This window comes from Tiliqua scincoides, chromosome 12 (genome assembly GCF_035046505.1).
Source record: "Tiliqua scincoides isolate rTilSci1 chromosome 12, rTilSci1.hap2, whole genome shotgun sequence".
Lineage (NCBI taxonomy): Eukaryota > Metazoa > Chordata > Lepidosauria > Squamata > Scincidae > Tiliqua > Tiliqua scincoides.
This window is the reverse complement of record NC_089832.1, coordinates 14,480,218-14,499,570: the sequence shown is the minus strand read 5'-3', so window position 1 is coordinate 14,499,570 and position 19,353 is coordinate 14,480,218. Positions and strand designations below refer to the sequence as shown.

General features: G+C 46.3%; 2 pseudogenes; one reads left to right on the top strand and one right to left on the bottom strand.

Annotated features, from left to right (window-relative positions):
- Nucleotides 1-13,916: 13,916 nt before the first annotated feature.
- LOC136663492 (5S ribosomal RNA) lies at nucleotides 13,917-14,039 on the top strand (annotated as a pseudogene).
- Nucleotides 14,040-17,526: 3,487 nt separating this feature from the next.
- On the bottom strand, nucleotides 17,527-17,643 carry LOC136663413 (5S ribosomal RNA; annotated as a pseudogene).
- Nucleotides 17,644-19,353: the final 1,710 nt, after the last annotated feature.

Genomic DNA, 19,353 nt, shown 5'->3' with positions numbered 1-19,353 from the left:
AAGTTTCTGGAGCTGACATGAAAAGGGTGAGTGTTAACATGTCTTTTAAATATTTAACACAGAATGCGTTGCTGGCGAGAAGGTGATGAAGATGAGGGCACGCAACCCATTGGCTTTTGAAACAGATCTTCAGCCCAATCCCATTTGATCCTTGTGCCACCCCAATGCTCGCCTTATAATTCTGGCCTTGTGCCGCCCGAATACTTATTCTGATGGCATAAGGCCGTTTACGGCTGTCAGAAAATGTGGCAAGCCATTCGGCACGGCCTGGTCACCAGCATGAGCGGCCAACAGTAGAGTCTGCATGCCAGCAGATTGCATGTGCGTGTATGGCCTCTCTGGGCCTCAGAACAACCCCAGAGGCCGTGGAAAGGAACTTCTGGTTTTCACAAAAAAAAGTAAGTGCCTTTCCAACACCTCTGGGGGGCCTTCTGAAGGCCAGAGAGGCTGTGCATAGTCCCACTGGGTCTCAGAAACCTCCTGGATGCAATCAGAAGGTGCTTCTGGTCACATCTGAGAACTAAGTGAGGGCTTCCAACAAGGGTCCAGCACCCATGCCAAGTCATAAGAACATAAGAACATAAGAACAGCCCCACTGGATCAGGCCAAGGGCCCATCTAGTCCAGCTTCCTGTATCTCACAGCGGCCCACCAAATGCCCAGGGAGCACACCAGATAACAAGAGACCTGCAAGGCTTCCTGGGAATTGTAGTTAAGAACATAAGAACAGCCCCACTGGATCAGGCCAAGGGCCCATCTAGTCCAGCTTCCTGTATCTCACAGCGGCCCACCAAATGCCCCAGGGAGCACACTAGATAACAAGAGACCTCATCCTGGTGCCCTCCCCTGCATCTGGCATTCTGACATAGCCCATTTCTAAAATCAGGAGGTTGCACATACACATCATGGCTTGTAACCCGTAATGGATTTTTCCTCCAGAAACTTGTCCGATCCCCTTTTAAAGGCATCCAGGCCAGTCGCCATCACCACATCCTGTGGCAAGGAGTTCCACAGACCAACCACACGCTGAGTAAAGAAATATTTTCTTTTGTCTGTTCTAACTCTCCCAACACTCAATTTTAGCGAATGTCCCCTGGTTCAAATGTCCCCTGAGTCAAATTGGCAAGTGCCAAACCTGCAGATAGAGAGGCCCCACCTGTATTTCAAAAGATTTCTGTCCTGCCTTTTTTCTGCAATTCAAGGTGGCTCATAGGAAGAATTCAAAATGACAATCAAAACAAAACAAATGTCAGAAGGACCGAAACAGCGGAACTTAACACAAAAATCTAAAAACACAAAAAGCCTATCAAAAAGCAAACAGAGAAATTAAAAAATCACTGCAATTAAAAATGGTCAACAATAATTGAGAAACCCGGATGGAATATATGGCCTTCTCCAAAAAAAGCAGGAGCAAGAAAGATCTTCCATGTGAAGGAATTTCACAGAGGAGACCTTCTGTTGGCATCCTTCAGTCTCGGAAGTCTATGGTGTCACGCTCTGAATGGTGGTTCTGGAACAGAGTTTCCTCTCCAGTGGGCAAAGCCTGGGTAAAGTAGATATGGAGGATAGATTGTTTCCCATGCAGCAAATCCCCCCTCTCCACGTCGCTGAAATGGTCCAATGGAAAGGCAGAGGCCAATACGGTTGGTTCCAGCGGCGTCGCAGGAGTTGCCAGAACGTGACTGTGTTCAGCCATGAACTGCCTCAGGGACTCCGGCTCCAGATTTTGCCTCGAGGTTGACTCCTGAAGCCTTTTCCATAACTGGATGTAGCCACAAGGCAGTGGAGGTTTGGGATCAAAGTTTTCCTTCTCTCAGATGAGCTGCCTTCCCAGGCTGATGAGTCCCATCTACCCGGTGGCTGTTTAGTCGCCTCTTATGACAAGTACAGCCAAACTGAGGGCCTATTCTTATCCCCAGCCCCCAGGGGAAACAGTGTTGACCACCATGGTAAAAAACCCTCTTGTGCTTCCCTACAAGATGGTCCTCAGACAGGGGTAGGAGGGCTTCCCCAGAAGGTTGTAAGTATTGGGTAGACTCATACAGAGGAAGATTGTTTTTCAGGTATCTTTGTCCCAAGCCATTTAGGGACTTAAAGTCACTGGTAACCATTGAAACCAGACCAACAAAGTTTTAACATGATTCTGTTAGTACTGATTATATTTTCAATACACCAGTATTTTTTAGTGTTTTTTTTCAAATTTGAAATGTCTTTCAGTAATAACGTTTTAGAGTTACGTTGGTACCACCTTAGGCCCTTGTGCGATAATTTCCGTTTATAAATTCTTTCTTTGGTTAACGTTTGCCATGTAATAATCTATTTGATGTCAAGACGGACACTTATGGGTCATGCAGAATGAAAGATGACAGTCTAGGAGCAGGGGAAGATTGCGTCGATCCTATAAAGCAGGGGTCTCTAAACTTTTTGGCCGAAGGGCCACATCAAATATCTGGCAAATGTGTCGAGGGCCGGGGAAAAAAATTAAATATAAAATTTAAATAAATACATTAGGGATGGAACTTGAATGAATGAATGAATGAATGAATGGGCTCAAATGTCCAGGATTTCTCCAAGCAGCAACACAGCCCATGAAATAAAGCACACACTTAAATGGACTTCCATTCCCCAACCCCACAAGCACAAGTCCGGCTGTGTTTGGTCAACTAGACCAGAGGCTCCCAGGGGATTAGAGGCTGGCCATGGGCCGGATAGAGGCTCACCATGGGCCACATCTGGCCCCCAGGCCGGGGTTTGGAGACCCCTGCTATAAAGCAACCCAAGCATGTGCAAACAATGATCTTGTAAGAGTTGCTGGGCAAGAAGTATGAAAACAGGACAAGAAAATCCATCAGCCTTATGGATACCTACAAAGCAACGGATCCCTGAAGTTGTGAATATGGAAGTGAATTTTATATTAGAAAATGAAATATTTATTAACTTTCTCCATCTGCTTAAAAAAAAATTAGCTTCATGTCATCAAGTCATTTATGGAATACATTTAATTTAATCATGAATTCTTGCCTTGGGGAAAAGGCAGTTCTCAGAGGACCTGTTCTAGAACTACATAGCGAAGGCTGGATATCGCTGGTTTTTAAATGCTTTTTTTTTCTGTTCAGCACATCAGCTTGCTGTGGGAATAGATGTTTGGTGTGCTAGAACATGTTCAAAGCTTTCTCGAGGCTTCCACCTCACGCTCAGTAGTGGCAGATAAATGGATTTTCAAGGAAGCTTTCTGATTACTATTGACCTTTTCATAGGGGGAAAAGAAAGTCTTGATAACCTTCTAAGGCAGTATTTCTCAATATTTGACTCCCAACGTACCACTTTGCATGGTCCACTATTGGAAGTACCACTGGTAGTAACTGGTGATGACATCATCACTAGCTACTTCCGGATTGGGAGGCCGGACGTGACGCAATAAGCAACTGTAAGAGACTCAGGGTGGACTCAGGGTGGAACTCAGGCTTTTCTAAGCATGCATAAAGCACGGGCTGGAGTTCTGCCTGTAGAGCGAAGCTTCCTACTGCTGTTATCTGGTGTGCTCCCTGTGTTATCTGCTTGTTATCTGGTGTGCTCCCTGGGGCATTTGGTGGGCCACTGTGAGATACAGGAAGCTGGACTAGATGGGCTTATGGCTTGATCCAGTGGGGCTGTTCTTATGTTCTTATGTTTGTCATGTTGTGTCACTGATCTCGCTATTGGGCGGTGGGGGTCTGGGAATCCCACATGTGCAACTAGGCACCACTTCAGCTACCACTGATGGTGCAAGTACCACTGGTTGGGAAAAGATCTTAGAACATCTCTCCTTAGAAGTCCCAGGATCCACCAGAATACATTTCAACAACTGCTGCTCAAGATAAAATACCACTGGTTTCTGGACAGGCAAGGGAAAACATCTACGTTCCCCCCTCCCCCCTCCCCCCCGGTACATATGCACACACTATCCCCTCTGCTAGAAAAGGAGCATCCAAAAACCATTCCCTGGCCATTCAGGAAAGGTCAAGGGGACAATCCAGCAGCCTCCTATCTTTCCCTCCCTACTCATCTATGAACGGACTTCCCTTAAAGGGCTTCAGAGGAAGCCCAATTATGCAGGAGAAGGCCGAAGTCGCTTTTGTTGCCTCATTGAGCAAATCACACCATCATGACCTGCTAGCTGGCACATTGGGGAGGTCTTCCAAAGTGAGCTGATGGCACTTGGAGACTGGGAGCCTTGTCTGCATAAGCCAAAGGTTTAAGCTTGTGTGGTCATAGTTGAGTTTTTGTTCACGTATCGACAAACAGACTGAATGGTTTCTGAGTGTTTTTCAAGAAAGGAAGGCAAGAGGAAGTACCAAGGTGGATGATGATATTGGATCCAGAGTTTGTTTTTGCCATGCTGGTATCAACGTTGTGAAAAGTCTGTGGAATGTGTGCATTCTCCAAAGCTGGAACAAGGCAGGTCAGAATTGATTCTAATAAATACACTTCTCAAAAATGCATAATTAAAATGGTGATTTGATCTCCCTCTAATGAATTTTCGTCAAGGTTCTCTTCAAGGATACTTTCCTCCCATTAGCATTTGACATTAGTAAGCAATGAATAATTCCATTTTTTCTTGCCAACATCTGGGACACTTCCTGCTTTATTTGCAACCACTCAGTAGTCTGCAAGAAATGTTAATGAGCCCTCGGTGTAAAAAATATCCTCCCACCCACTTGATCGTAGGCGGGAGGCAAGGTAAGAGCTTGAGAGCATGTGAACATAAGAACATAAGAACAGCCCCACTGGATCAGGCCATAGGCCCATCTAGTCCAGCTTCCTGTATCTCACAGCGGCCCACCAAATGCCCCAGGGAGCACACCAGATAACAAGAGACCTGCAAGGCTTCCTGGGAATTGTAGTCAAGAACATAAGAACAGCCCCACTGGATCAGGCCATAGGCCCATCTAGTCCAGCTTCCTGTATCTCACAGCGGCCCACCAAATGCCCAGGAAGCACACCAGATAACAAGAGACCTCATCCTGGTGCCCTCCCTTGCATTGGCATTCTGACATAGCCCATTTCTAAAATCAGGAGGTTGCACATACACATCATGGCTTGTAACCCATAATGGATTTTTCCTCCAGAAACTTGTCCAATCCCCTTTTAAAGGCATCCAGGCCAGAATGCCCCAGGATGGGCTGCTTATTAGCTCCTTTATCCCTGAATCCTCTCATTGTGCCAAACCGTCTATCACATCCCATCATGCTACAATTCCTAATTTCGTCTCCTACTCTGCCTTTACCTTGTTGTTCTCTAACCTCCCCACCCTCGTCCCATAGGGATGAGGAGTTCCAAACCGGATACCCCTCTGCTCCTGTTGGCCTTCCCCCAGGGATCAGTTTAAAAGCTGCTCTGCCACCTTTTTAATGTTATGCGCCAGCAGTCTGGTTCCATTCTGGTTCAAGTGAAGTCTGTCCCTCTTGTACAGGTCCCACTTGTCCCAAAACGTTCCCCAGTGCCTAACGAATCTAAATCTAAACCCCTCCTCCCTACACCACCGTCTCATCCTGCCTAGCTGGCCCTGCGTGTGGAACAGGTAGCACTTCAGAGAATGCTACCCTTGAGGTCCTGGCTTTCAGCTTCCTACCTAATAGCCTAAATTTGGACTCCAGGACCTCCCGGCTACACTTGCCCACGTCGCTGGTGCTGACATGCACCACAACTGCTACCTCCTCCCCAGCACTGTCTACTAGCCTGTCTAGATGAGAAGTGATGTCCGCAACCTTCGCACCAGGCAGGCAAGTCGCCATGCGGTCATCACATCCGTCGCACAACCCCCTCTCTATGTTTCTAATAATCTAATAGTTTGCATGTTCAAATGAAGACTTTGGGGGGGGGGGTTAAAGAAAACCTGGAAAGCTTTCAGGGGAGAATTTGTATGGTGAAAGAATTGCACTTATACATCACTGAAGAGTTCAGACAGGGACCTTGGAGTGGTCGGGGACTTCAGTCAAACCAGAGATGTCTTCTGTTAATGGACATGCAGTCATGCAAGTCTGGTAGTTGCACAGTGGTGTTGCCTTGGAGGGAATGACTGCTGTTCCAGGGTAGCTCTTGATACTCCCTCTGGCTCAGGCTCATTGCACTACTTTTTGCCAGTTGTATCTCTTAGGGCCCAATCCAAACTGGGCCTTGGGCCAGCCCATATCCCTTGCGCCGGACCAAGGCTGTCATGAAACTGCCATAAAGCACTTTCGCAATGACCTAAGGTGGGTCTGATGTGGGCCCTGGGAGCCAGGTAGGTTGCATTGGCTGAGCTTGGCCGATGCAAGAGTTTGGGTGTGTGTGTGTGGGGAGGGGGGACAAGGTGGGCAGGTGGCGTTTTGGGGTGGGGGGAGGGCGAGGCGGGAATAAAGATAACAACAACAACAACAACAACAACAACAACAACAACAACAACAACAACAGGTATTTATATACCGCCTTTCTTGGTCTTTATTCAAGACTTTATTCAAAGTGGTTTACATAGGCAGGCTTTATTTAAATCCCTTATTAAATAGGGATTTTTACAATTTGAAAGAAGGTTCTTTCTTTCAAGAACCACTACATTCAGGTGTTTCATTCCGATCTGGCTTCACATCCTGGCCTCCATCCTCCCACGCTCAGAGCAGATGGAATAGCTTGGCTTCAGCTTGTCAGCTGCTTCAAGGTCGCACGGTGCCGGTGGCCTCGAACTGGCGACCTTGTGGATGTTATCTTCAGGCAGACGGAGGCTCTACCCTCTAGACCAGGCCTCCTGCCCAGACCAGACCTCCTGCCTGGATGGTGGAGGGTGTACTGAACTCTCCCTGCAGAGGAAAAAATCTGCTCCAGCTTTTGTTTGAATGCATGACTAGACAAGGATATAATGATTTTGAAAAAGCTGAGAAATATATGAGTTGGATTACTCTTGCTACTTTTGGAATCAATAAGTTGATGTTTTGAAGCAGGAGTAGAGAAAAATTAGACACTACCAGGAAGGCTGCAGCAGCTTCTTAATATTTTATGCTGTGGAAACATCTCGAGCATCATGCTATGTTTCTCAGGATCTTTCTTATGCCAGCAGCTCTTCCTTTCCCCAAAAAGCAAACTGAAGGTTGCAGAAATCAGATTTGACTTGGATTTATTTTTTTCCCCTTTGAAACTTATGGTCTCTTAGCAGCACCAGAAAGAAGTAAGGGGCAAATCTGTTCCTTTCAACTGTACACTTTAGATGTGTATAGAACAGGTAGCTTTTGTTCTGGGATCTAGGACCTGCCAGAACTTGCTAGGCTCCAGCCACTCAAATCCTAGCAGGTTTCAGGTCTGAAGAAGTCACATTTTGGGGTCCTAGGGTGCTTGCTGTCAGTCTGATGCAGTCAGAGGTTAGTCACACAGCTTGGGCAAGATCGCACAACACAGGCAACACAATGCTCCACAACGCAGGCAAGATCAAGTTTGGTAAACACCAACCCAAGACTAGAAGGACCAGAAGCAGATAACAAAGTGTAAAACAGCGTTTCCCAAACTGTGGGTCGGAACTCAACATCCTGGTGGGCCAATAGCTGGTGAGCCGTGAAACTGACAAACTGAGAGCTGAGTCCTCTGCAAAGTGAATCTAAGCCAACCTAGTGCTTTGTTAGTGTCAATTTTTGACAGTGTCAGTGTTATTGTCAATTTTGAATAAAAACACATAAAGCCGCTTTCTGTACTTCTAACTTTTGGAAAACACAATAATCCACTACAAAAATAAAAGCATCTTCTTCCACCTCTACTTACGTGATGCGTGCAAATCCCCAAGTTGCCATCAGGTTTTGACTGAAGTCAACTTCTCAGAGTGCACCTGGGGGTTCCTGCTCAGAGGAATAATCAAAACATGTCTTGTGTAGCCGGGGGTGGGGGGTGATATGCTGAGCTGGCCCAACCACGAGGCCCCTACTGCCTATGGCCCCTACCCACCATCTTACCATTTCATATACAGCCTGTGGTGCTGGAAGATCTTGAGTAAGCTTCTTGATAAAGAAGATAAATTTATTCTGTAAGGTCTGGTACAGGAGGAGGTTGACACAGATGACACAGGGCCCAATCCTATCCAATTTTCCAGTGCCGGTGTAGCTGTGCCATTGAGGTGTGCACTGCATCCTGTGGTGGGGAGGCAGTCACAGAGCCCTCCTCATAAGAACATAAGAACAGCCCCACTGGATCAGGCCATAGGCCCATCTAGTCCAGCTTCCTGTATCTCACAGTGGCCCACCAAATGCCCCAGGGAGCACACCAGATAAATGTGCTCAAGGTATGGTTACAGTTGTTCCCTTACCTCGGGGCTACATTACCGGTTGCACTGGATCTCGTCTGATCTTGGAAGCTAAGCAGGGTCAGGCCCGGTTAGAACTTGGATGGGAGACCGCCTGGGAATACTGGGTGCTGTAAGCTTATACCATAGTCTTTCGAGACTGAAGGTTGCCAACCATGGTGCTGGAAAGTTGAATTGGACCCACAAGTTATCTCTTGCACTGGGTGACGCGAACCCAAATGATGCCCCTGTATTCATATCATCCCCTTTTTCTTGCCTTGTTCAACATCCGGCCTGTTGAAGTGTTCTAGAGAACTCAAATACTTGCCTACGATTCTGTTTCTTTGAAAGCTGGGCATAACAAAAGGTATTCCCATGTCATGGCATTTAGATTTTCCTTTTTAATACACCCACATGGCTCCCTACCATTTTTTCCCCCCATTCATGCAATATCTCAAAGCACTGGTTTCAAAGAAAAGAGTAAAAAAAACGGGAAGTTCCGTAACTCTGCAAGCCAACAGCGCATCCATTATTCGCCGAACAATGAACCCCACACACAGACCCGGCTTAACTTCACTGCCAGAGCACAGGAGGAAGAGGTTTCAAATGCTTAAACCACTTAACTTTTACCTTCTCTTTGGAGTCACACCTTAACCTTGCATTCTCTTCCTGCAACTCAGCTGACAAGCTTGTGGATGAAAGGATCTGTGTACCCAGGGAAACCGTGGTGAGACTGCACTCTGGAAATGAAAAGGCAGGCAATTGTTAAGAAAGGATAGGAATCAGATGACAAAAAAGAGAGCAAGGCCATCGTGGTTAATAAAATTATGCCCAGAGTGGAGGAAGCACACCAGAGAAGTTTTTATTCCTGCTCCCCGAGCGCTTGAACTTGGGCTCATCCCCTGAAATAGAGTCCATCGGCGGGAGATTTGGGACAGATAGAAGAAGTGACTTCTTCACATGGCACGTAACGAATGAGTGCAATTGCACTGCCACAGAACGTGGTGACCAGCTTAGACCCAATCGAGACATTATGAAGAGTGAGATAGTCAGTTGGAAGTGGTGGAAAGGATTGTGGACTATGATGCTCTCTGGGCTGGCCTTAGGATCTGCAGGGCCCTATTAGAAGCATTTCTTTGCAGAGGCGGGGGGGGGGAAGTAGGAAAGAGACGCCTGCGTTGGCTCAGTCATGTCGTGAGAATGGATGATGGCCGGATCCCAAAGGATCTCCTCTATGGAGAACTTGTGCAGGGAAAGCGCCCTACAGGTAGACCACAGCTGCAATACAAGGACATCTGCAAGAGGGATCTGAAGGCCTTAGGAGTGGACCTCAACAGGTGGGAACCCCTGGCCTCTGAGCGGCCCGCTCGGAGGCAGGCTGTGCAGCATGGCCTTTCCCAGTTTGAAGAGACACTTGGCCAACAGTCTGAGGCAAAGAGGCAAAGAAGGAAGGCCCATAGCCAGGGAGACAGACCAGGGACAGACTGCACTTGCTCCCGGTGTGGAAGGGATTGTCACTCCCGAATCGGCCTTCTCAGCCACACTAGACGCTGTTCCAGAACCACCTTTCAGAGCGCGATACCAGAGTCTTTCGAGACTGAAGGTTGCCAACATCAAGGGGGGGGAGGTTCACAGCTGTGGTCTGTAGAATCTTAGATACATCAATAAAATAAAATAAAAGATATCAATAAAATTTATCACAGACTTGACATCTCTGTGGTCGAGCCAGGGTGTGTAGTGGTTTGGGAGGTGGACTTAGACCTTGAAGATCCAGGTTTAAATCCCCTCTCAGCCACGAAGCTTCCTGGGTGACCTTGGGCCAGTTACTTTCTCTCTGCCTCACCTACCTCACAGGGTTGTTGTGAGGACAAAAGGAGGGGAACAGCTGTGTACACCACCCTGAGCCCTTTGGAGGAAGGGCAGTATACAAATGTGAAAATAAATAAATCAAGGAAAGCAATCAAAATTTGCACTTAAAAAGTGTTGGTGAGTTAATGGACCAAATGGATCTAAGCCCATTTTAACACCAAATATCTCAGAGTTACTCATTGGTGGTGTGTCAACTCACTGGAGTGACCCCAGAACTGCCACGTGCACCAGTGCTCTTGAGAAAAATCCTAGATGCCCATATTCTGGTGCGCAATCCCAGAGTCACGCTGCTCTATTACCTTCGCCTCCGTGTCATGAATATGTGCAGTTCAGGCCTAGTAGCATTGCAAAGCCTGAACCAAAGTAACCCAGTAACACAGAAGGGGCTTGCAAGGGGCTTGCAGTCCTAGCTGCTAAGAATTTACAACTCAATGGAAGGTGATTATGTAGCACCTAGGCAGCCAGAAAGATGCCCATTAAGGATGGAATGCAGCTATAGATCTCCAGGGGGGAGGGAAGAGCTGAGAAGTCGAGCATCCAGCCCCACTTCCGGACGACAGGGTCTTTTCCCTTTGTCTTCATCTTGGTCTTTGTCTTTTGGTGTGGGTGCACATCCTGCCACAGACCAGGACCATGTGGCCTCATAGGTAACTGAGAGCTGAAAGATCTACAAAAGAAGCTGACCCAGGTGAGAGTTAGGAAATAATAGAGATAACCAGTTAGCTTTATTGTTTTATGCTGATATGTTTCCTAGTAGTTCTTATGCCTCTAGCATTTGCTGCCCTTTGTAACTTTTTGTAACCCTTTGTACTTAATAAAGTAAAAATCCTTTACCATGTTGGTTCATTGTCTGTTGGAGACAAAGGTTCAGAATCCTGCCTAGACGTTCAGCAAGCTACCAAAAATCCTCACTGTGGACTAGTAACTTGAGGACTGAGACTTTAAGTAAAGAAAGTGCTCAGTGCCTACAAGGGATATAGTTAAGCCTAGAGGGTCTCAGTGTCCCTGGGCTGAGACACTGGCTCTTACAGGGTGGTGGCAGTACTACCGAACAGGGGTCTTTGAGGGCTCTAGGGTTCAAAACCAAGAACTCTGGGCACCCCAAAACCCTGGGAGTGAGACCATGTATACGACACTCCATCCTTTGCCTCCATCAAATGCATAAAGGAAGACGAACGCAATGGCTGACTCATGTCTTTTTCTTTTCATGCTGCATGAGCAAAACATGCCAGTAACGCTTGAAGGATGGTGAGATTTCTCATTATGGATAATATGGCTAATCAGGACCAATCAACAGTTTATGATCTTGACTTAATATTTTATCATAATGTTAATTATAATTGCCTTTGCCAGAAATCGTGCAGATACTGAGTATCATTTGCATTCCCAGCTTGCTTCGTCACAAATTAAAAACAAAAAATGAAATGAAAAGAAAAAAAGGGAACAAGGATCCCTTAGTGGGTAGAAATGATAGGTGTGGCTGGAGAAATGGCTCTACAGGTAGGTCCAAAAAGCTTGTTTATGGCATATCTGCTTCTGCCACTAGGGGGTGCCCCAATCACTACATTTCTTATCAGAGTGAACTGATCTGTGCGTCTTTACTTCCCCTTTATGCTGTGCTGCTATGGAAGGAATAAGGGTGAAGGTGTTAGCTTGTCCGAATATTATTAGAACGGGGCTTTATCCTACACAAGTTCCTTCCAGCTATAAATTGAGGAATGCTCATTTTAATTAAAAACTTTTTTCCCCCATTTTAAATGAATAGGAACGCAATCCAGGAAACTGAGTTCCCTGAAGCTGCAGGGTTTATGGAAGAAAATTCATATGGAACAGTCTAACTCTGGGTGGACAACTTGGGGTGTGAGTGGGGTCACCAGAGTGTGTTGCACACCAGTGGTGTCACTAGGGTTTACATCACCTAGTGTGGGAGGCCAGCATGTCACCCTCATGATAGACCCTCTCCCATGCAGTAGGAGAGGCAATGCCCTGGGCGGCGGAGATGGTGATGTACCATTGCTCAGCCCATGCTGGTTTTTTGGCTATAACTTTTGGTAGACTAGGGATATTTCAATACGGTTTGTTCCATTGCATTCTGCATGAAATTACGCATCAGTTGATTTATAACATGATGATATTATTCAAAAATACAAAGATTTTAAAAATTTGGCCAGTAGAGGTGTCACCCCCCTGTGAGTGTCACCTGGTGCGACCCACACCCCACGCACCCCTGTAATAACACCACTGTTGATTGGATTCATTGTGGGAGGCCAGCATGTCACCCTCATGATGGACCCTCTCCCATGCAGCGGGTAGGGCAACGCCCTAGGGAGTGGGCATGGTGATGCAACATGTCCCTGAGCCACTGGTTTTTTGGCTGTAACTTTTGCTCGAATAAGTGTATTTCAACGTGGTTTGTTTCATTGCATTCTGCATGAAATTATGCCCCCTTTGTCTCGACCCGTGCACAAGTCTTAACGGGCAGCCTTTGGGACTCGGTGGGAGACTTTTGGGGATGCCGTTTGACTCGAGTCTTTTTGGTAAATAAGTCAGGCGCGGCTCGGCAGAAAAAACAGCATCTTTTTTCTTGTTCTTGTCTTGTAAATAAATAAAATATTATTACTTTATGGATTTTTTTTTGTTGAAAACCTAGGTGGGTCCCGACAGAGTATTGTTTTAAAAAGTGGGTCCTGGTGCTAAAAAGTTTGGGAAGCACTGATTTTGACGCTGATGCAGACAACCGAAGAAGGGGAGGAGGCAATGGTGTACAGGGAAAGATTGCCCTCTCCTAATGCTGCAATCCCAATTTGAATTAATTCCCTTCTCAACCCTATTCCTGGTTTGACGTTCTCTGAAAAGTCCAGGAGATTGTTTATGCATCTCTTCTGTTGCAACTAGTTGGAGCTTTTGGTTGGGGAGAAAGACCGGTCAATTTAAGAATTGCAGATTGCCAGGTGAACAGCTCTGCTTAGCTTTAGTGATGGTTCAAAAATGTGATTACCTCTGCTTTTGTGAAACAATTCCTATTCCTTGATTTTGAGACTGTGATCCTCCATAGGTGCACCCCCCCCCCCGAAAAAAGGTATGTACACTCAATGCCATTGTCAAATGAATTAAGCATCAACAAGATGGCGAGCCAGGAGGAGGGGAGGGGCAGGTGAAAAGATAAATATACATTCCTCGTAAACATCAGCTGAGATTGCGAGTCAAATTTGTATAAATCCCAGCCTCTGTTCGGAGATGTCACCGGCGTTTAGGTAGATAGGAACATTTAACGCCAAGCGGTTTTGTAACAGCAACAACAAATATCGGTGCATTTTATTTCCAAAGCACTCAAGGACCCAAAGTAAATTTTAAAAAAAACCTGCTTGATATATCATTGTGCCAAGTTGAAAGAGGTTGGTGTAATTGAAAATTCTCTCCCCTTTTCCCTCTCCGACAAGCTTCTCCGCTGCACAGAAAAGAAGAGATACAGACACATCTTTGACGTCATTGGCTATGCTGCTGAAAAAAAGAAAATGCTCTTCCAAGGATGGTTAGATGCTAAACTATACAGAGCCTGCTTTGCACTGGATTTTTGGCTTGAAGTGCTAAAGCATGCAAGGGTCTGCCTGCGTGCAACAATGGAGTGAAGGAACATAAAAATTTTTGCAGTAGGTGTGCTATTACCTGGCTGTTCTAGAATAGTCCATGGAGCCCTCTACTCACCTTCCTCTCCTGCAGATGGAAAGCTGAGTTAGACCTGTTGTCCATCCAATTCAGCATTATCTACTCTGGCTTGTGGCAGCAACTGTTACCCTGCACATGCCCAATCTTGTCTGATCTTAGAAGCTAAGCAGGGTCAGGCCTGGTTAGTACTTGGATGGGAGACCGCCTGGGAATACCGGGTGCTATAGGCTTATACCACGATCTGGGAAGCTAAGCAGGGTCAGGCCTGGTTAGTACTTGGATGGGAGTCCGCCTGGGAATACCAGGTGCTGTAGGCTTATACCATGATCTCGGAAGCTAAGCAGGGTCAGGCCTGGTTAGTACTTGGATGGGAGACTGCCTGGGAATACCGGGTGCTGTAGGCTTATACCATAGTCTTTCGAGACTGAAGGTTGCCAACCAACCAACCACTCTGGCTTGTGTCAGGGTATGAGACAGGGCTTGTTGCCAGCCCTACCCAGAGATAGCAGGAGTTGAACCTGTGACCATCTGTGAGCACCACTGAACGCCAACTCCCTCCCATGAGTAGTAGCACTGTTCCATTGCTTGAATTGCAGAGAACGAGAGATGAGGAGTGGCTTTTTTCTTTTGGGGCTGTCACTGTTTCATTCATTCATTCCACATTTTTATATGACCCTTCCTCCAGGGAGCTCAGGGTGCTGTACATGGTTCCTTCTCTCCTTACAACAACCTTGTGAGTAAATTAGGCTCAGAGATCATGTCTGGTCCAAGGTCAGCCAGGAAGTTTCATGGCTGAGCAGGGATTTGAACCTGGGTTCTTCCAGGTTCTCCCAGACCACTAAACCATCACTATTTTTTTTTGGCTATAACGTTTGATAGAATAGAGATCGTTCAATGTGGTTTGTTTCATTGCAGTCTGCATGAAAGTGCACATTGAATGTTGGAAGGAGACAGTCTCAAAACAGTCAACACATTCAATGTGCGCTTTCATGCAGACTGCAATGAAACAAACCACGTTGAACTATCTCTGTTCTAACAAACATTAGTAGTTGGCTTTCCGCCTGATCTGGTCCGGAGATAGATGCCTTCTGTTGCAGTTCCAAAGGCCTGCTTCAGTAGGACAGCGAAGAAAATCCCAAACAAGGTTGGCGCAAGAACACAGCCCTGCTTCACTCCGCTTCGGATGTCAAAGGGGTCTGATGTGGAGCCATCAAAGACAACAGTGCCCTTCATGTCCTTGTGGAAAGACCTGATGATGCTGAGGAGCCTGGGTGGACATCCGATCTTGGGGGATCAGATATCATCCGATTTTGGGGGTCGGAAGATCGGATATCAGACATTATAGCCAAAAAAATAGTAAATCACCATACCCACCACCAGGGGCATTGTCCCGCCCACTGCATGGGTGTGTCCATCATGGGGGTGACGCGCTGGCCTCCCTCACCGGGTGACACAGACCTTAGTGACGGCACTGCTGTACATAGAATTGTAATCAGGGGTGAAGCAAAGGTTTATGGAATGTTGCTTTGATACATTCTGCGTTGTTAATCCTGTTCCTTTTCATTCCTAGCCCTGATTTTTTTTTTCTTCCACAAGCTGCATTGCACTAAGCTGATGTTAGCTTAAGCAAATGTCTACACTTGTCTGCCCCCACTGTGAGATGCTCTTGCACGAAAGGGAGTTAATCTGTAGCTCCGGGGACGTGTATACGTGTAACACTTGCAGAACAAACAGTTGGTGGGTATGAAATAGCGTCACATCCTTGACATGATGGTTTACACCTGCTGCGTGGTCCCTGTTTAACAACTCTCCCAAAAAAAAGGATACAAGATCTTCCTTTAATACGGGGGGCTGAATTTATTATTATTGTTATTTTTTAATCTTTGGATTTTTATGGTTATTGGGGTTTTTCTCAGGGTGGTGGTGGTGGATTTTTCCTGGACTCTTTTTTTTTTTTTTTAAATAAGCTGTCTACACTTGTCGCAAAGAAGGCCAGCTATGACATTTTAAAAATCAAAGCAAACAAATAATAGAATCCAAGCCTAGGAATGCAGCCATTGGGGTCAAATGAAAGCATGATGTTTCAGTGACTTTTTCCAGGGACCTCCAAGCTATTGGGCACTTTGGCACCTGCGTGGAAGAAGGGGCGCGATGATGGATTTCTTTGACGGTTCCAGGGAAATTCACACATTGGCACACTTGACTGCAGAAAAGTCCTTGACCAGCGGAGCTGTTTTCTTTCAGTCTGCAAAAACGGAGCGTGTGTGTTTGTTGGCGTTCGGAGAGTATTAGATAGCATTTCAGATTATAGCTGCTAAGGTGTCGGGAGATGTCATTAAAGCGCAGGTGGATTGTTTCAAATGAAACCCTGGAGTCATTAAAAACGGCCCGACATTTTAAAACACATCTTCGTTCTGATAATCTGGGATATTCTCGACTGCGTGGAGTTCAGAGAGTTGGGATTTTTCAAGCCAGAATAAGGCAGGAGTCTTTGGGGTAGGAAGGTTAAACAGCTGACATGAACAGAGGGTGTAAGTGAGTCCCTCCCATGGCTCCCACTTACAATTTTCCCAGGTGATTGCGCACTTCAAGCTCTGCCCTTCCCATCTGCAAGGTAACCGATGACTTGAGGTGCTCAACATGTGCACCCATATTAATTTCATTTCCTTTGATGTCAGAGACTCCATCTTTCGATCAACTGGTTTTCAAGAAAGCTTACTCGTACAGCTCTTTAAAACTTTAGAAAAAGTTAGCCAGTGTTACTTCTTCTTTTGACTAATCCCCTTCCCCTCACTTCTGTGGTCCTGGGGCAACTGGGTAGTTAGAGCAGAGTTCTTTCTGGGAGGGAATTGGGGTGCCAGGTTGCTGAGGGCAAAACCGAAGTTTTAGGGGACAGCCTGACTAGGTGGATGTGCCTATCCTATACTGATAGCAAGCTCTCTCTCACGGCCTCTTCTCTGTGCAATGGCATTTATATAATGACTGAGCCCAAGCTGGTTTTTGTCCTTGCCAGTAGTGGATGAAATGGGTGGCCGGGGGGGAGGGGAAGCCCCAGGTGCCAGGGTGCAGGAGAGTGTTAGAGGGGTTGGTGGTGTAGGGTGGTGGTGTAGGGTTGTGGTGATGGGGGCAATGCACTCCCCCTCTGTGATGCTCCAGGTGTTTCATGGGCTCTGGGGGGGAAAGCGCATGTTGTTGAAAGTGGCAAATGTTGTGAATTGGGTCCACCCACCCTCCCTGGCACTGACCAGCTCTGTGCGTGGCATCCCTGCACCTCAGAACACCTCTGGATGTGACCAGAAGACACTTCGGGTCACATTTAGAAGTCCTCATGGCCTTGACCTGCAGATTCAATTATCCACAGAGTTCTGTATCTGCAGGGGGTCTAGGAACTGATGCCAAGGGCCAACCGTATATCACAATGGTTGGCAACCTTCAGTCTCGAAAGACTAGGGTAGAAGCCTACAGCACCCGGTGTTCCCAGGCGGTCTCCCATCCAAGTACCAACCAGGCCTGACCCTGCTTAGCTTCCGAGATCATGGTATAAGCCTACAGTGCCCGGTATTCCCAGGCGGTCTCCCATCCAAGTACCAACCAGGCCTGACCCTGCTTAGCTTCCAAGATCATGGTATAAGCCCACAGCACCCGGTATTCCCAGGCGGCCTCCCATCCAAGTACTAACCAGGCCTGACCCTGCTTAGCTTCCGAGATCATGGTAGAAGCCTACAGCTCCCGGTATTCCCAGGCGGTCTCCCATCCAAGTACCAACCAGGCCTGACCCTGCTTAGCTTCCGAGATCAGACGAGATCGGGCATGTGCAGGGTAACAGTTGCTTGACATGTTAAGAGCCAACAGAGCACAATTACTTATCTAACAATTCATGACGATTAAAAACAAACAAAAACCCAACAGTGCATAGATTAAAACAGTTCACAGTCATTTTGTTTATGTATTTTAAAAAAATTATATGCTGCTTTCCCTGAAGCTTGTGCCATCTCTAATGGGTGTTGCTATTTGCAGGAAATTTAACCTCTGAGGAAGAGGCAGTTGAAAATTTTTACACAAGCCATCAAGCGCAGGCCCTGGCATCTCTGGAAGCCAGCACAAAACTCAGCCATCACCCCATAATCCCATCATCGGTTCATGCACCACATGCAATGAATATACTAATCTGAGCCACCTTTAACAACAAGAAAAAGAGGATAAATTAAGGTGGGTATTCTTAAAAAAAACAACAAACCCACTTTGTACTGAATATCGTAATTGCTAGGGAGTGAGGACCACCAACCTTAAAGCTACGTTTTTGCCACATTTCCTTAGCACATGGTTGTGAAGTTAATGTGCAGCACATGTGATAAGCAGCCTCTGAACAGTGTGCCATCCTTGCTACCTAAAAGCAAATGAAACTGGCATAAATAATTGTGCTGTAGAAAAGCCTTTCTGTTGCACCTTGCCTATCACTGACAATTTACATATCTTAGGAAAACCTTTGTCAGCTTCTGTCATTCCAGTACTATTATGTGTCTTTCTGGATAATTACCAGTTAATGTGAAAAAGCAGATGGGGGGGAGAGGAAAACCTTGAAATTTCCGATAGAGAATCCTCAAACCTCTCCTCTTATCTGTGCTCAGCAGCTTCCTGATTTCAAAAGAAGTTTGAAAACCTTTGTTAGAAATGTCCCTGATTCCCAGTTTGAATGAACTGAATGACATTCAGCTAAAATTATTCAGCTTTTTTTCCCCCACAATTAAATTCCATTATCGTGAACTGTCAACGTTAAAATGGAAGGTCTCTTAACTAATGTGTCAGTTGTTTGCCTGTGTTCTTCCCCATGGTGCACAATTGTATAAAGCTGTGTGAAGTAGAAGGGAGGAGAAGAAATGAGTGGGGCATTTCTAGACCTTTTTTTATTTTTTATAGAAATGTGGCATTTTATTCTCCTTCCTCCTCCCCCTGAAAATGATTGGATGGTTAAGAAGTGCGGTGCTGAATTGCATGACCCTGAAACAAGCAGCTGAGTCATGGTCTCTGTTTGCTCACCATGACTCAGCAGTTCCTTGTAGCAAGTGTAAATGCCATTGTACAAATTGACAGTAAGGCCAAATCTGGAGTATTGCACACAGTTCTGGTTGCCCCATCTCAAAAAGGATATTGAGGAACTAGAAAAGGTGCAGAAGAGAGCAACCAAAATGATTACTGCGCTGAGGCACCTCCCTTATGGGGAAAGGCTACAGTGTTTAGGGCTCTTCAGTCTAGAAAAAGGTGTCGGGGGGGGGAATGATTGAGATGAACATAATTATATAGGGGATGGATAGAGTGGATACAGGGATGTTGTTGTCCCTCTCACACAACACCAGGTCACATCCACTAAAACACTGAGTGTTGGGAGAGTTAGAACAGACATAAAGAAGATATTTCTTTACCCAACGTGTAATTAATCTGTGGAACTCCTTGACACATGTTGTTGTATGGTGCCAGGCCACTGTTGTAAATGGGGAGTGGCAAGAGATGTGCAACAGTGGCTGCTGGAGCTCTGAGAGCCCTGGT